The 15,106-nt window shown below is 38.0% G+C and overlaps 1 protein-coding gene and 1 long non-coding RNA gene across 4 annotated transcripts in view; one reads left to right on the top strand and one right to left on the bottom strand.

Moving 5' to 3' along the window:
• Positions 1 to 15,106, top strand: part of tspan9a (tetraspanin 9a) — a 310,877-nt gene that overhangs the window by 84,943 nt on the left and 210,828 nt on the right. The window lies entirely within an intron of this gene.
• On the bottom strand, positions 52 to 3,113 carry LOC124881818. Its single transcript, XR_007041756.1, has 3 exons — positions 2,823 to 3,113; positions 335 to 529; positions 52 to 236 (listed from the first exon to the last, which is right to left on the bottom strand). It is a non-coding gene; the product is annotated as an uncharacterized LOC124881818 (long non-coding RNA).

The following is a 15,106-nucleotide window of genomic DNA, read 5'->3' as shown; positions in this document are numbered from 1 at the left end:
GCCCCTCGTGAAGGCATGGGCAAGTTAAAGCAGTAAATACAATGTCAACAGTTAAATTCTCAGATGTTTAATGAAATGGTATAGATTTAGATGCGATGGCAAAAAGCTAAATGTGGGTGTTGGTTAATTTTGTTTCTCAAACTGTTAAATAGGCTTCTTCAGGTGATATGTTCAATTAAAATACTTTGCAAAACTATGTTTCCATCCTTGTTGCGTTCACATCCTGGTTTCACTCCCTGTAAAACAATAAAAAGAAATTATACCAGAAAACATTATAACATTAGCGACACCAAATATAGAACTGTATGGCATGTAATATCAAGATCACACTTACCATGGTCCTTGGTTTGTGCCAGCTCTGTTCCGATTCAGTACAGCTTAGTATAGGCGGCACAGCAGTCAAATTCAGAGCAGAGTAGTGTGCGGTCTGGTACAGTAGTGCAACACTGTGATTGCACAACACAGTACCAGCTGCACAGGAACACTCCACTTCGGCGATTTGTACAGGATAGCAGTCTTCAAACTTCATCTAAACACAAAATAAAAAGTCAGCCAAAACTATAAAGGTATTACTTGGTAATTTTAGAACAAAATACAGGATTTCAGAGTGTTGGCTGTTTTTTGTGAACTTAATTGTATTTTGATTTGTACTCTGGGTTTACATTTGCTATTCCAAACTGTATTTTTAGCAAAGTGCAATTTTGATTATTTATGAGTGTCATTGCACATTAAATGAGTAATAATAATTATGTGATAAGAAAAAAACGTTCACAGAGTATCGTTTCTATGGGGCCCTAATATATCTGTGACTCAAATAAACTGCACATGTTATAAACCATTATAATCTGTTTGCCAACCAAACACGGAAGAAAACAACAGCGATCACTCTTACAGGAACCTGTTCAGTCTATAAAAAGAAAAATAGACAAAAGCAGAAAGAACTGGCCATTGCATTAACAATTTGAAATGGGGTTGAACTTACAGCAAAACAAAGAACTGAAGCCATTAGACACTAGCTTATGGGGTTCTCATGCAAGCTAACGCTAAAGCCAAAGCTAGATGTATGCACCTAATCAATCACTTTTCCAAACAGCTAGAAATGCTTACTACTTAACTTACACATCAGTGACATAAGAACCCCAAAATGTACTCCTGTTTTCGTGGAACAGACAACATTTCTTGTTATTATTTCACCCTACTCTGAGTTCATGAGGCTTATCGTGCTTTCGCATGGATCTGTAACAGACTGTCCTGATGCTCACTCTCCCTGATGAGTCTTTGTTGGACACTGTGGTTAAGACAATAAAACAGGGTAACAGGGTAGAAATCTGAAACTACGACTTTGAGGTTAGGTTAAAACAGACTTCATATAATTGCAGAAAGCGATAACGCATTCGTTTTAAAGTAGAAAGAAAGTTGTTGAGTAGATACGACCTAAAGCTAGTTAGCTGAACAGTGACTGAATGTGTTTAACGCTTACCTTCATAGTTGTCAATGTAATTCGACACGTAAAACTTGAAGCCCTTTTCTGTTTTGCAACGTGGCGCTGATGATAAGGCTCGAATCAAGCGGAGAACATCGTTGACTGAAACTTTTGGGAGGTCCTGAAGGCAGCGGGTGTAGTACAGCGCCATTGCTTTAGGTGGTGAACAACCGAACAGGAAGTACTCGCCCTCACAACTTCCGATTAGCGGAAGTTGTGAAAACCACATGGGTCCCATACGAGGTTGCCCAGTTCTGTCCCATTCCCAGTTAGCCCATGTTGTTATGATTTGGGGTTGTTTGGTTTTTGGTTTCGGGTTTTTTTTCTCATGATTTTTACAGTTAAGGTTTTGAATCAGGCCTCTGTTTATTATTTTTCTGATCATGTTTTAGTCTTGTTCATGTTTTTGTCAAGTTTGGTTTTGTTTGTATATTAGAGTCTCAGTTTTTGCCACAGCCACTTTTTTGTTCTGTCTGTCAATTAAGTTTATTCGGTTCACTTGCTCCAAGTTAATCTGTCTCCTTGCTCCACCTGGTTTTCATTCCATATATACACACCTGTTATGTCATTCATTGCGGAAACATTTTTCTCATGCTCATGTCTTGTTTTCAGATCATGCTCTTGTTCTGTTATTCACGCCAAGCCTGTCTCGCCAGCCTGGCCATGTCTGTTTTTGCCTGTTCTGCCTGCCCGTTTGTTGTTTTGTTCCTGCCTCTTTTGAGAGTGAATTTTTGTTAATTAAATTTTTGCACTTACCATCACGCTGCCTGCTCGTCTGCATTCTGGGGTCCTATATCTCGCACACCATAACACATGTTAATGCTGAATGGGACCCATACATTTCACCCATATGGGCCAACAATATGGATCCCATTTTAGGTTAACCATATGGGCCTCATGCAGTTAGCCCAGTTAAATCCCATGCCCAGTCATTACCCATGTAGCCCACAAAAAGCCCATGTGGGGCCCACCCATGGATGCTGGCTGGGAAGCTTTCACTTGCAGAGTAAAAGATGACCTTCAGCAACACAGGATCATGGAGTCTGGATTAATGGCTTCGATCCAGAATCGAATCCATTATTAATGGTGAAATTATCTACTTAATTTGTAAAGTTGTAGTGATCTTTTTTTTTTTTGTAATCCACATTTATTAGTGAATAATAATAATTTTCTGGATCACTTGCTTTAACCTAAACCTTTTTACATTTTCTGATTATGGGGACACATCAATATTACAAATCAGTAAGGCATCAGTCACAAATAACACCACACAATAATTGGTTAAAGGACAGCCTGAAACTTTCTCACAAACACACACACACACACACACCTCAAGCACCTTTATCTTGATTGTTTCTTCATCTTGTTGCTGTGTTCTGTTGGTTAGCCTCTCTTTCCATTCAGCCTGCTTAATATAACTTCCCTGGAGGGGCCAGTAGAATCTGTGAACAGAATTTCAGAGCACTGTCATCCTCCAGGCATCCTGGTGCTTCTGGCTGGGAACGATCCCGGGAATGTGCCTTCCTGTGGCTCCAAACATCCAGGTCCAGTTCCGGAAAATGCCAGCCAGCTCAGATAGGTTTTGATGCTGGTTTTGCACATGAAGCTCTGAGTGTGTCAGGGTGTGCATGGGTGTGGGCACGACTGTGTGAATGTTGACAGGCAGCCAGTGTGGGTATTGATCTGCAGCCATTCCAACTGGAGCCCAAAGGGCAGACTATATCATCTGTCAGTCGGTGAGAAGGGCATTACAGCTATACTGATCTAAGATCACAAATCCCACTCAGAGACGGTGAAGGAGAGGGGGAGAAACTCAGGCCATGTGAAAGACTGAATATGAGAGAAGAAGGGGAAAATAAGGTGAAATTGTGAAATATGAGAATGAAGATCCTGTATCTGTTTGTCAGCATGTTTAGGCTGTGTTCTTCTTTGGAACTGTCAAAGCTTCCCTCGGTTTACTCCACCACAGTCTTCGTTGATTAAGACAAACAGATTTTGCGACCCTTTGACCTCCATGACCACCCATGTTTATATCCCTTACCTCACGTTATCTCTATCTCTGCCAGCACTTCTCTCCTCACCTCAGAAGCAGCACAATCACAGCACTTTCAGACGACGTACTGCACTAGTACACATGAGAGAAATCCCAAACAAACATAGAGAGTCACGTAAACTCTATAAACATTTGCACGAAGTCCTTTGGGGCAAATAACAAATCAATTAAGTGCAGAAAATATTACAGCTCTACTCTAAATAGCTGGAAAATGACATCAAATGTTACAGTATCTCTTGGCAGGATCAGGATAAGATTTGAGACTTTTGTGTTCTTCTTGTTATATTGATCTTTGTTATTGTCCTTATTTTCCTGTGTTATGAAATCATATCATTAAAATCATGGCTCAGGTTTACCTTGTTTTTAGGTATGCTGCAGGGTGCCAAACTCTGAAAGTGTTTTCCTTCTTTCCTTTCCTTTGTTTTTTTTTTGTTTGGTAATAGATAGAACCAGCCAATGATATTGATGAAATTAAAGGTCGCCACGACAGGTGGTGCATGACTCTGTTGTGCTGTGTTTCTTCACAGCAATTATTCCATTACTCTAAATCTTCTAAATCTGTTCCCACCTCACATTTAACACGCTGCGGTTTAAACGCTTCATGACATCTATTTAAGAGTGTAGGAGCCTCTGAGGCTTCTAAAGCAGTAATGGTTGCTAATGGACAAATAACTTGTTTGCTCAGTGACAGTGAGCTTTTTGTGCTGAGCTAACTTGAGTGAATGCAAATGTTGTCAAAATGAAGTATGTTATTTGACAGCAAAAGTCACTGCATGTTTTCTGAGCCGTCCTGAAATGGTAATTAGGCTGGTCACATGTGGCACTTTTTGTGCTGTTTGGTGCCAGTGACGGTTTGGATCCAGTCCCTGACTTACAATCAGATTTAGTTTTAGATCACTGACTTTAACTGATTTGCTGCTGTTACATTAATATGACACATCCACATTTAGTGAAACTCGAAAATAAAATAGTTTGAACATGACTGATGGTGACTGCCTTGTTTTGAGCTCCTTTGCCACGAAACCTTTAATGAAAGTATCCCACTGCCTAGTTAAAGTCCAGTTAGATGGTAAAGTGGTAGCAAACTTATGATGGAGTTCAGGAAAAATCAGTTTGTTTCTGAAAAAAATGGAAGGGTTTTATATTAGCAAATGGTTTCCATCTTATATGTAAATAATTTATCTTGCAAAAGATGAGATCGTGTTTGGTTATTGATTTAAATTCTACTGTATAAATACGCTGTTAATAACACTCCATTTCACAACTGAATGTGCGTGGGCTCCTTTCATATAATCATATGCAAGCTTCATTTTATAGTCTTTTCACCTTCTTCAGTTCACATTTCATGTTGGAGTTTATTCATGGTTCTGGTTTTACAGCAAATATTCTGATTAGCTGACATGAAACATTTGCAGTTTGCTTCAGTAAGGTGACTCTGCAAGAAACAATGACATAAAAAAGAAGGGACTGATAACTGAAGGTTACATTCAAATAACATTTACGCTCTGTTAAAATTAACTTTTGGATGAAGGCATCAAATGAAAACAAGAAGTTCTTGACAAGAGCATTCTTAGACATTAATGAGTCAAGAATTATACAGACAGCCACCTCAGGAATTCAAAGACACATTAAAATATTTAATATTTGTTTAATTCCAGAGCAATGTATGCAGCTTTTTTATGCTCTAAATTGGTTTAATTTTTATTTTATTTTCTAGTTTTATGTGACTAATCAAGAAAATGTCCATATGGGTGATTTTGAAGAGAAGGCAATATTTTAAATGCAACTTAAATTTTCTGGCCACGTTTCAATGCTGATTAATATTAACAAATGACAAAATAAGGTGATTTAAATTTTAGGTGTAAAAATATTGAGGTAGGACTTTTTATTGATCCCCCGGATGCAGAGGACTAGGGTCAGGGTTAGGTTATATACCAGTCAAAACCATCTGACACTGTAGATTCTGACATCTTAGGCCAGAGGCGTTTAGATAAAAGGTCTTTCATACTGAAGCATTTTTTAGGAGGTTATTGTACTTACTGCTCTATCTACCTGTTAACTGAGTTTAACAAAAGGTACTCCTCAGTGCTCTGTATTCGGGTCAACGCTTTTTCCAGCTTGCATCAATAATGTCAGTCAGAATGTTAATGCTGTATTTCTGTCTCTCGCTGCTGATGAAACAGTTATTTATTGTCCTAGAAATACAATTTTAAATCACAAATTAAACATATTTGGAAAATAAACCTCAAAATAAAACTAGATTTCTATTATAGACGTAAATCATGTTTTTCCTGACTTGCCCCATCCACCTCGTTTACACATCATTTAAATGAACGCTGAAGTCAACTGCTTGATGCTGGATGTTGTTTATCACAGAGATTCATTACCAAATGTAAACCTATTACCCAGCATCACACTCTGGTTAGCTAAACATTTTAAGCAAATGAAGAAACACATATTTCAAGTAACTATACAACTAATAACTGGGTCATTACCACTGTATCTAGCCTCCTATGTCACTGAAACAAAGCAACTACAGCCTCTGATCTCAGATTTCTGTTACATCTACTGCTTCAGTAGGAACAGAACTGAAAAAGATAATTTTCCTTCAATACCCCTTCATTTGGGAACAAACTATAACAGTTTAACAGTTTAATTCAACTAAATGATTCAAAACACCTATTCACGAATCATTCAGAAGGCATTACCAGATAGTTGTACCTGTTTATAGTATTTTACTTCTAGCATCTCCTCCTTTGTTGATGGTACATACTTCTATAATTATGTCATACCCAGGACACATGAGAAGAAGAATAGATGCTGGTCATCTAATCCCCTGAGTGAAAGTATCTTATTCTGTCAGAGCACAACAGAGACTGTTTGGTGGCATTTATTCATCTCCTTGACCAATCAGTGTCTTTTAAGCAGCCATGCTTGCTTGTAGAGAAAAAGCTGAAGTTTTTTCATGCTCAATGAACAGAGCTGTAGGTCACCATAGTGAAGTGATTGGGCAGCTGGCACGGAGTTACTGTGTTCAGTGCGTATCTGGTGCAGAGCTGTGTTTAATGGGTATGGTTGGAAGGGTGACTGAGGATTAATAGGAAAATTCAACCCAATGAGCCAGGAATCTTCTTTCTGTGGAGGTGCAGTCTGTCAAACCCTAACGGTGTGTGTGTGTGTGTGTGTGTGTGTGTGTGTGTGTGTGTGTGTGTGTGTGTGTGTGTGTGTGTGTGTGTCTGCCTGCCTACAAGTACACACAGGAACATTATTCATCCAACAGTTGTAGCTGTAGGCCAGTCTGCATTTAAATCATCTCTTATTCTTGTTTTTAGCCGATGTTCCTTCTTTTTCTCTGACACCACTCCCCATCTAATCCTCTGACAATAGAGAACATATTTGTATGTTGTCCTAATGCTGGCACAAGATTAGCTGCATCTGTATTGTATATCTAAATTTAATGTTCAGTTTAGCTAGCATAATCTCATTGGTTCTTTTCATGAAATGCATTCTTTGAGAAATTATTGATGCCATTCTAATTTGATATGCTAAAATTCTTTTAAATTACAGATTGTATGTGTGATATCTGTGCCTGCTTTAATCCGTTTTTGGTTCGGAGCTGAGCTGTTTTTTTGTGTGCTTTGTGTTTGTGTTTTAGGGTGAGAATGGGGGGGTGTAGATTTGAAGCCATCTATCCCAATCTGAATCTCTGAGGTCTGCATAATGCCTGTGTAGACAGACAGATGGGGTCTTTTTAGATGCTGTTGTTTATTGTCACCACTAATGTTGAGATCAACAGAGATCAGAGACAACCTTTCACCACTGGACAAAACAAAATCTGTCAGAGGAGGCGGCTGACCTGGTTGCTGTGAACTGGTTTATTTACACCAGTTTGGCAGAAAAACAACACTGTAGGTTTGGTGTTAAGGCTGAGAATGGTAGCACCTCATTCAGATGTTTCCTAAGTTCTATTACAAACATATCAGATCTGATTTTGCTCATGTTGCTTTGCATTGCCAGCTTCTTAGCCATGATAGCAGTATGTTTTTTAGGTTGCAGTTTAACTGGAAGGGTTGGTGCATCCTAAAGCTTTCTGCTGACTGCCTGTGGTTTCCCTCCACATCCCTTTAACTGCCTTCTCTCAATATGTGAAGGTTATCCGAGAATAAACAAGCTCAAAGTGTCAAATCCCAATACCAATTTCTTCAGAGCATGAATACAACAACACGCCACACTTTTAAGATTTTTAAATTATAATAAAATTTTATTTCCTTTAAAAATGTATGCTTTGTGCTCCATCCAATAAAATCCCTGTAAAATACAGTTTCTGTTTGTAATATAACAAAATGTGACAAAGGGTATGAATAGGTTTGCATTTGATTTTGAGGATGGAGTTCTTGACTCTGGTCATCTGCCTTCTTTCACAACAGCATCCCAACTTTGTTTGGGCCCCCCTCTTGTTGTAATGGATTTCTGCTTCATTGGCATAAATGGAGTCCTGTCATGATCTGCCTGTGTTAGAAAAGACTAGCAGTGAAAATCTACTGGTGTGTCCAACATTCTGCTACTACTTTCTACATTATTTATCAGAGTAATCTTTGGGTTGACCCTTGGTCCTTGTACAGTTGTTAAAAGAGAATACTACACCCTAATTCTTCTGTAACACATTATGCTACCATCAGAAGCATTGGACCTTCCAACGTGAGAACATTTTGAAACATTTTCAAAAATGTTCAAGAATGCTAATCATTGAACAATTTACACAATATATGTTATGCAAATTTCTAATTTCTAATTTAATTAAAAGTGCATATATGAGACATCATGGACAATGAGATGATGGATTTAAGCCCAACCAGTGAGACTCTCTCCTAAACCCCCCTCACAATCAGGCACTTTCAACACCAGGCTTTTTTACACTCTGCATAGGGAGATTATGCTTAGGGGTAGGGATGGTGAGTGTCTGCAGTTGCTGCACATTACTTACCACATGTATTACCACATGCTTATAGTTGTATTTTTTACTGTTGGTATAAAATACAACTATAATATTTTTTGCTGCCACTGGTTCAGGAGAAAAAGATGAGTGCAGTGGTGTGGAAATTATGTGCTGGGCTTTGCCTGTTCAACCCAAGGCTGCCTCTGTCTGGAGACCATGGAATTTCCTGAATCTTAAGGAGATTATAATAAGTTATGGCATTAATCAGCATCTCCTTACAAAATGTCTCCTACTACATAAACAGACCACAAGGGACTACGACTAAGGGCTGAACAGTGAATCAAAATGTAATCTTGGTCACAAATTTACAGTCTGCACAGGCATGTCACAAATATGGCTTCTTACTTTAAATTGCATATAATCAAGCAATCAGAATGTAGCTTTGACCTTTAACATAACATTTTTCTGCTAGCAGTGAAGAAATAAAATGAGAATTGATAAATGCATTCCAGATTTGTCTAAATGCGAAGTGTTTTTTTGTTCTATTATTTAAGTGAAAAATGAGGGGAGCAAAGCGATAAGTTTGCACATCCACGCTAGATGTCATTACAGCATCAACCTTTCACCTTTCACTTTTCAAGCACAGTCATGCCATGTTTAGACTCAGAGTCTTTAGCTCTAGTCCTCAACCTGCTACTTTCTGATGCATCCCTGATCCACCACTCCTGAATCAAATAAATGTTTCACTGTCAGGCCTTTGCAGAAGTTGATTACATGCTGAGGAAGTAATTCAGGCACTTGATTCATATTTGTTGCAACAAGGATGCATCCAACAGTTTGGATGACAGTGGCTCTCAAGAACTGGAGTTGGAGACTCCTGGCAACCCCTGGTTATCATTTAAATGTTTTTTAATTGACATTTTTACTTGAGGGGAGGCAGTGTTTCCTGTGATATCCCGACTCCACATATGCCTCATTGCTTGGAAATCCTGCAGCATGCATGTGCATCTCAATAAATTAGAACATCATTGAAAAGGTCATTTATTTTAACATTTCACTCTGAAAAGTGATAATCATATTGTGCAGATTCATTACACAAAGATTGATTTATTTTGGTTGTTTATATTTGTGAATTTTGATGAGTCTGTCTTACAGCTGATAAAAACACAAAATTCAGTTCCTCAGAAAATTCCAATGTTACATCAGACCCATAAATTGGATTTTTAATCCAGAAACGTGAACCTACTGAACGGTATGTCCTTGAACTGTACCATATCTGCTCTTAGTATCTGTTTGGGGCTCATTTTTGCTTGAATAACTGCCGCATATCATGGTGGAGATCAGCCTGTGGTTCTGCTGAGGTGTTCAGGAAGCCCAGGTTGCTTTAATAGCAGCCTTCAGCTTGTTTTCATCGCTGGTTCTGGTGTCTCTCATCTACCTCTGATCAACAGTCCTTAGATTCTGCGTGGTGTTTACATCAGGCCAGTTTCCTGGTGTTACCATGGTGATTAAAGCAGGTATGGGTCCTGCTGGCACTATTAGCCGGTACCAAGTACTGGTGGGAAATTAAACCAGCATCTCCATAAAGCTTGTTAGCAGAGGGAAGCATGAAGTGCTCTGAAAAGTCCTGGTAAAACACAGTGGGCCCACAGCAGATGAAACAGCTCCCCAAATCCTTTTTCTCTGTGGTCCAGGTGAGATGTTGCCGATGCTGCCTTTGGATCTGTAGAAATGTGATAGTTGTGCCCCATGTCCTGGTTATGTCTGCCTATTGTGGCCCTTACAGCTGCAGGGGACATCTCATGAATTTTCCCCAAACTCTTGAACGAGCTTTGCTTCACAACAGTTTTAAGTTATCCTGCTGTTTGTGCAACTTTTTCTACCACCCTTTTCCCTTCCACTAAACTTCCCATTAATGTGATTGGATACAGCACTCTGTGAACAGCCATCTTCTTTACTAATGACACTCTATATCTTAAAGGCCTTGGTGAGGTTGTCAGACTTTCCATGATTATGTGGGCCACAACTTAACAATTCTGCATAGAAATATATATTTTTGAATGGGTTCATGTAATATTCTTATTTACTCTAATATAAAAACTGAATGTGAAATACATCATAATGAACAGATTTAAAATTTTGACATAAAAGCTTGAATTATTTCACACTGTGTTTAAGGAATCTATGTTTTACTTTTTGATTTAAATTACTAAGGTACTTATAAACATATTTACTGTATGTCTCTGAATCATACAGGTGCAGCATCACCCTTGTAGAACCAGGGGCGACGCTGCACACTGCTGTTTTTGTAGTTGCCACATTTATGCCCTAATGTTTTCACAATAGTCTTGCTGTGAATTATGTAACATTATGGGACTGGAAAGCTACTCTCATTATGCATAGATAAGACTAAATTTCATGTTGATTAAAACATTCATCTACATTGTTTGTTCCACTGTTACTTTATAATACTAAACGCGCCTGGTGTTGACTACATCCTCACCTATCTATGTAGTCAGTGCTGGCCATATACTGAGCAGTTCTCAAAGAAAGAAAAGTAATATTTAATGCAACTATATTTCTCCAGGCAACAAGGCATCAAAGTTCACTCAACACATCTTGTGTTTGGTTGAAACATCATGCATAACAATGTATTTGTTTGTGTTCACGTCCCCACGGAGTGATGGCAAAAGAAAAAAAACTCAGATAAAAAGAAAGTTGTGATGAAATGAATGCGACACAGAAATGGAAATGCTGAAAAAGCAACAACAATGGTCAAGTTAGCTTTAGTTTCTGTAGTTTTAGGTGTGCTTGCTCCCTGTTGCCATGAGGGTGTATATAAACTGAAATTAGAACCTTTGCAGGACACTGGAGCAATAATATCACCAATCTAAAACAAAGATACTAGTGCTACCTACTAGTGTTAGAACAAAAGATTAAACATTCAAAATATTGTCTAAACTGATTGAAAATCTACCTTTTATCAAAGGTTTACCCGTCTTTCTGGAGTGTAAAGAAATCAAGTCATTGACTGGATGCAATCTGCGGGATTTCCTTAGAAATAAATCTTTTTAACCAATTTAAGTAAGAAACAGAATTTGGCTGCATTGTGTGATAACTAGGATCAGTTTTAATGCATATACTTGACTTGACACCAGCCTGTATAATCCGACTGAATTTACTTTATAAAGTGCCTTCAGTTGACATGTGTTGTGAATTGGCACTATATAAATAAACTCAACTTAATTGGAGTCTCCAGGCTAATTTTGACTCAGTCTTGTTTAATTTGATTGGGAAAAGTTTGAGAGGGAAAACAAAACGATTCAACGTTTTGAAACCATCTTTGCTCGGTCAGCTTCCAACTCCAGAACCAATAATAATACAATAAGAGAGAGCGACCACCATGTGTGGGACACAGCTTTGTAGGAAGTAACTGGCATTTATCCTCCACGGTTCTGCCAGCTCCATCCCTCTCCTGGCTGCAGCGATTGTCAGCTTCGTCTCTCACAGAGGTTCTTTTTGCACAGACGTCACTTTAAAAAGTCAAGTGGTACTGTCTGTCCTGGTGCTGCCTAAACACATCTAAGCTGGGGAGAAAGAACAAATCTTTGCAGAAACTTCTGATGAAAATTAAACCATTATAGCAAAGTGTACAATGCAAACAAAAACCTTTTATGCAATTAAAAAAATTGATTTTTTTTTTAAACATTGTTTAGAGTTAAGAGAGACCAAACATGTCCACTAATTATTACTATACCTAAAAATAACTGAAAAGCTTTTCTGAATATAGAAATGATCTAAAATAAATCATTCATATATTGCAGTTGTTCAGACAAGACTCTTTTGAGGATAACACTGAATAAAACATTCAAGGAGGCCATCTCCTGGAAGGTTGTTCTGGTGAGATCTAACAGGTCTGTCAAGGATGATTTAAAGTAAACTGGTGCAAAGCAGTTATTGTATTTCAATGGTCAAGTCAGCGTGTTTGTGTTTGCACCAAACTTAAACTGAAAATAAATTTTTCAGTTTTTAGGCCTTAAATGTTGTTAAAACCTTTGTCCTCTGATTCTGTGTATTTTTTTTAGATTCTTATTTCTTAAAAGCTGTGTAGCAATTTGGCTAGTGGCTTGAAATCATTCAAAAATGGCATTTTATGACATTCCTGTAAAAAATTTTCAGCTTCTTCTTGGCAACCTTCAGGGCAGACCACCTGGCATATAGCAGCCCCTAAAGTGTCTTTACAATTTATCTGGTCCTTCGCCACCAACATTCATCACAATGTAAAAAGCAGAGCCTCTGCCATACATCAGTAACTGGCTACAGGGCCTCTGTAAATCAGAAACTACAATGCCCTTGACGTTTGCATTAGTTCCATAAATTCATATTTTTCTCTTCATGCCCAGTGGATGGATTGAAACCCTTGTTGACCAAAATAACCTTTTATATTTGTGTGAATTTGGCATGGGCCAGTATGAGATTCTCACAGTAGGTTAACTTAAATTAAAAATACCACGGTTTTGCTTTATTTATGCAGCTATTTCAATAAAAAAGTAAAACACGGTCTATGTAAAGCAGTAAAGCAACAACTATGTTTGCAACAACTGTTTCACTGTGTCAGAATAATTTGACACAGTGAATGTTAGTTATACTATATCCATCCATCTCTCCATCCATCCATCCATCCATCCATCCATCCTTTGTCTTAAGCCTTTCTGGGATTGGGTCATGGGGATAACAGGTCCAGGAGGGAAACCAAATTTCTCTCTACTCGGCAACACTCCAGCTCGGTCCGGGACATCCTGAGAAGTTCTGAGAATGGTTAAATAGTTCATTCAGAAAGTTTCTGTTTATACATTTGGGTCTCTTCCCAGCAAGACTTGTCTGGAAAACCTCATAAATAAATACAGAAATAAATAAATGACTCAATAAAATAATTACTGGGCCAAAAAGCAGCTAGAAATATAAATTAGTGTGCCATTAAATGCAACAAAATAATAAAAAGAAGAGATTTATTCAATGATTGATCAATTAATCATATATAAATATATATATTTCTATTTTAATTTCATTATTTTTATTTAAACCACTAATTTTCAAATAATTTTTTTTCTTGGAATCTATATTTTTCCTTTGTTTATTTATTACAACTGGATTTCTTGCGGTTTTATTTTTTCTACCCCTTTTATTTCTTTCAAATTTATTACCTCTCAAATATATTTAAAACACGTTTTTTTCCCCTTAAAAATATATTATTTTACTGTCCTTTTTTTTCATAAGCACGTATATATTTAGTCCATTAATATACCCCAACGGATTTCCCTGAGCCCATTTATTTCCATCTTTCTTTTTTACATTACTTGGTCGCTGTCTTGTCTTTTCCTCCTCAACATGAGGAAAAAATGTAAATCTGAACGGGGTGGGACTGAGACAGAGGGGGCGGTTTCTGGACCAGTGTCACCGCCTCAGCTTCTCTCCAATCGGCTCAGCTCAAGCCTCTAGGGAGTAGCTGCTGACGCTCTACCTGGTTCTGAAAAGGAGCTTTCACAAACTGAGGGAAACATACTACAATAACTTCAACTTAAATTAGCATCTTTAAGCATTTACAATGATTCTTTCTGAATAATATTAAGATATACATTTTTCAACAATAAATCCTAGTAAACGGCCAATATTATTCAGCATATTAACCTTTTAAAAGTAAACTGTCATTCAAGGATGATTTCTGTCCTGATTAAGAGTTCAGTTTCTATAAATGTCACTATGTTTTATTTATTTTCATGTGGCATTTCTAAATTCATTTGTTTTAATTTCTTTTTCTTGTTAGTAAGCCAGCTGACCAGCAGTGTGCAGGGGGAAAAAACAAAGGTTGCTTTGTCACTTTGCTCCTCGTAACCTTCAGTCACAAGGCCAAAGCCTCCCGGATGTCCCTTGTACAAGGCTGAAAACCAAGGGGGACAGGGCTTTTTAGACTGTCGCTCCGTAACTGTGGAACAGTTTACCACTGCAGCGTTCCTTTCTGACCATATAGAGATTTTTAAAAGCCAATTGAAAACTGTTCTGTTCCGCCAGGCTTTTATGTCATGATCTTACTGTGTTTTTATGTGAATCTTAATGTGACTTATTTGTACAGTGATTTGTGACTGTGAAAGGTGCTTTATAAAGAAATGTTACTTATTTCCTTGTTACTTTTTTTAAACTTTAGCAACAGTGGTGCTGAAACATTTTGGCAGATTTTTAACCGTAGCTGTTTAAAGCCTTGGTGTACCACGCTTCTGGGACCAGAGGTAGAGTCAATGCTTTGGTTGTCATTGGTGCTGTTTCACATTTTTAAGCGATGCTGCTGCATAAGCCATTTTTGCTGTTGTAACACCAGCCTGACACTATCTATGGCCCGGTTTGTGTAACTGAGCTGTGATTTATAGCATTACCTACTCAGTGGCTCCAGTCCAGACTCAATGTGACCAATACTCTCCTAGATATACTGATGAGTCCTGTCTCCTTTTTTAGTGTCCTACCCAACCTTTTCTTTCTAAATAAAACCTTGGCAACGCACAGTGATGACCACACCTGTGTCATTTGTGGCTCATTTACAGAAATAAGGTTTGTGCAGTGATGCGTGCAAAATACATTATAG

Source organism: Girardinichthys multiradiatus, chromosome 2 (assembly GCF_021462225.1).
Source record: "Girardinichthys multiradiatus isolate DD_20200921_A chromosome 2, DD_fGirMul_XY1, whole genome shotgun sequence".
Classification (NCBI taxonomy): domain Eukaryota; kingdom Metazoa; phylum Chordata; class Actinopteri; order Cyprinodontiformes; family Goodeidae; genus Girardinichthys; species Girardinichthys multiradiatus.
This window is presented reverse-complemented; position numbering and strand designations above follow the sequence as displayed.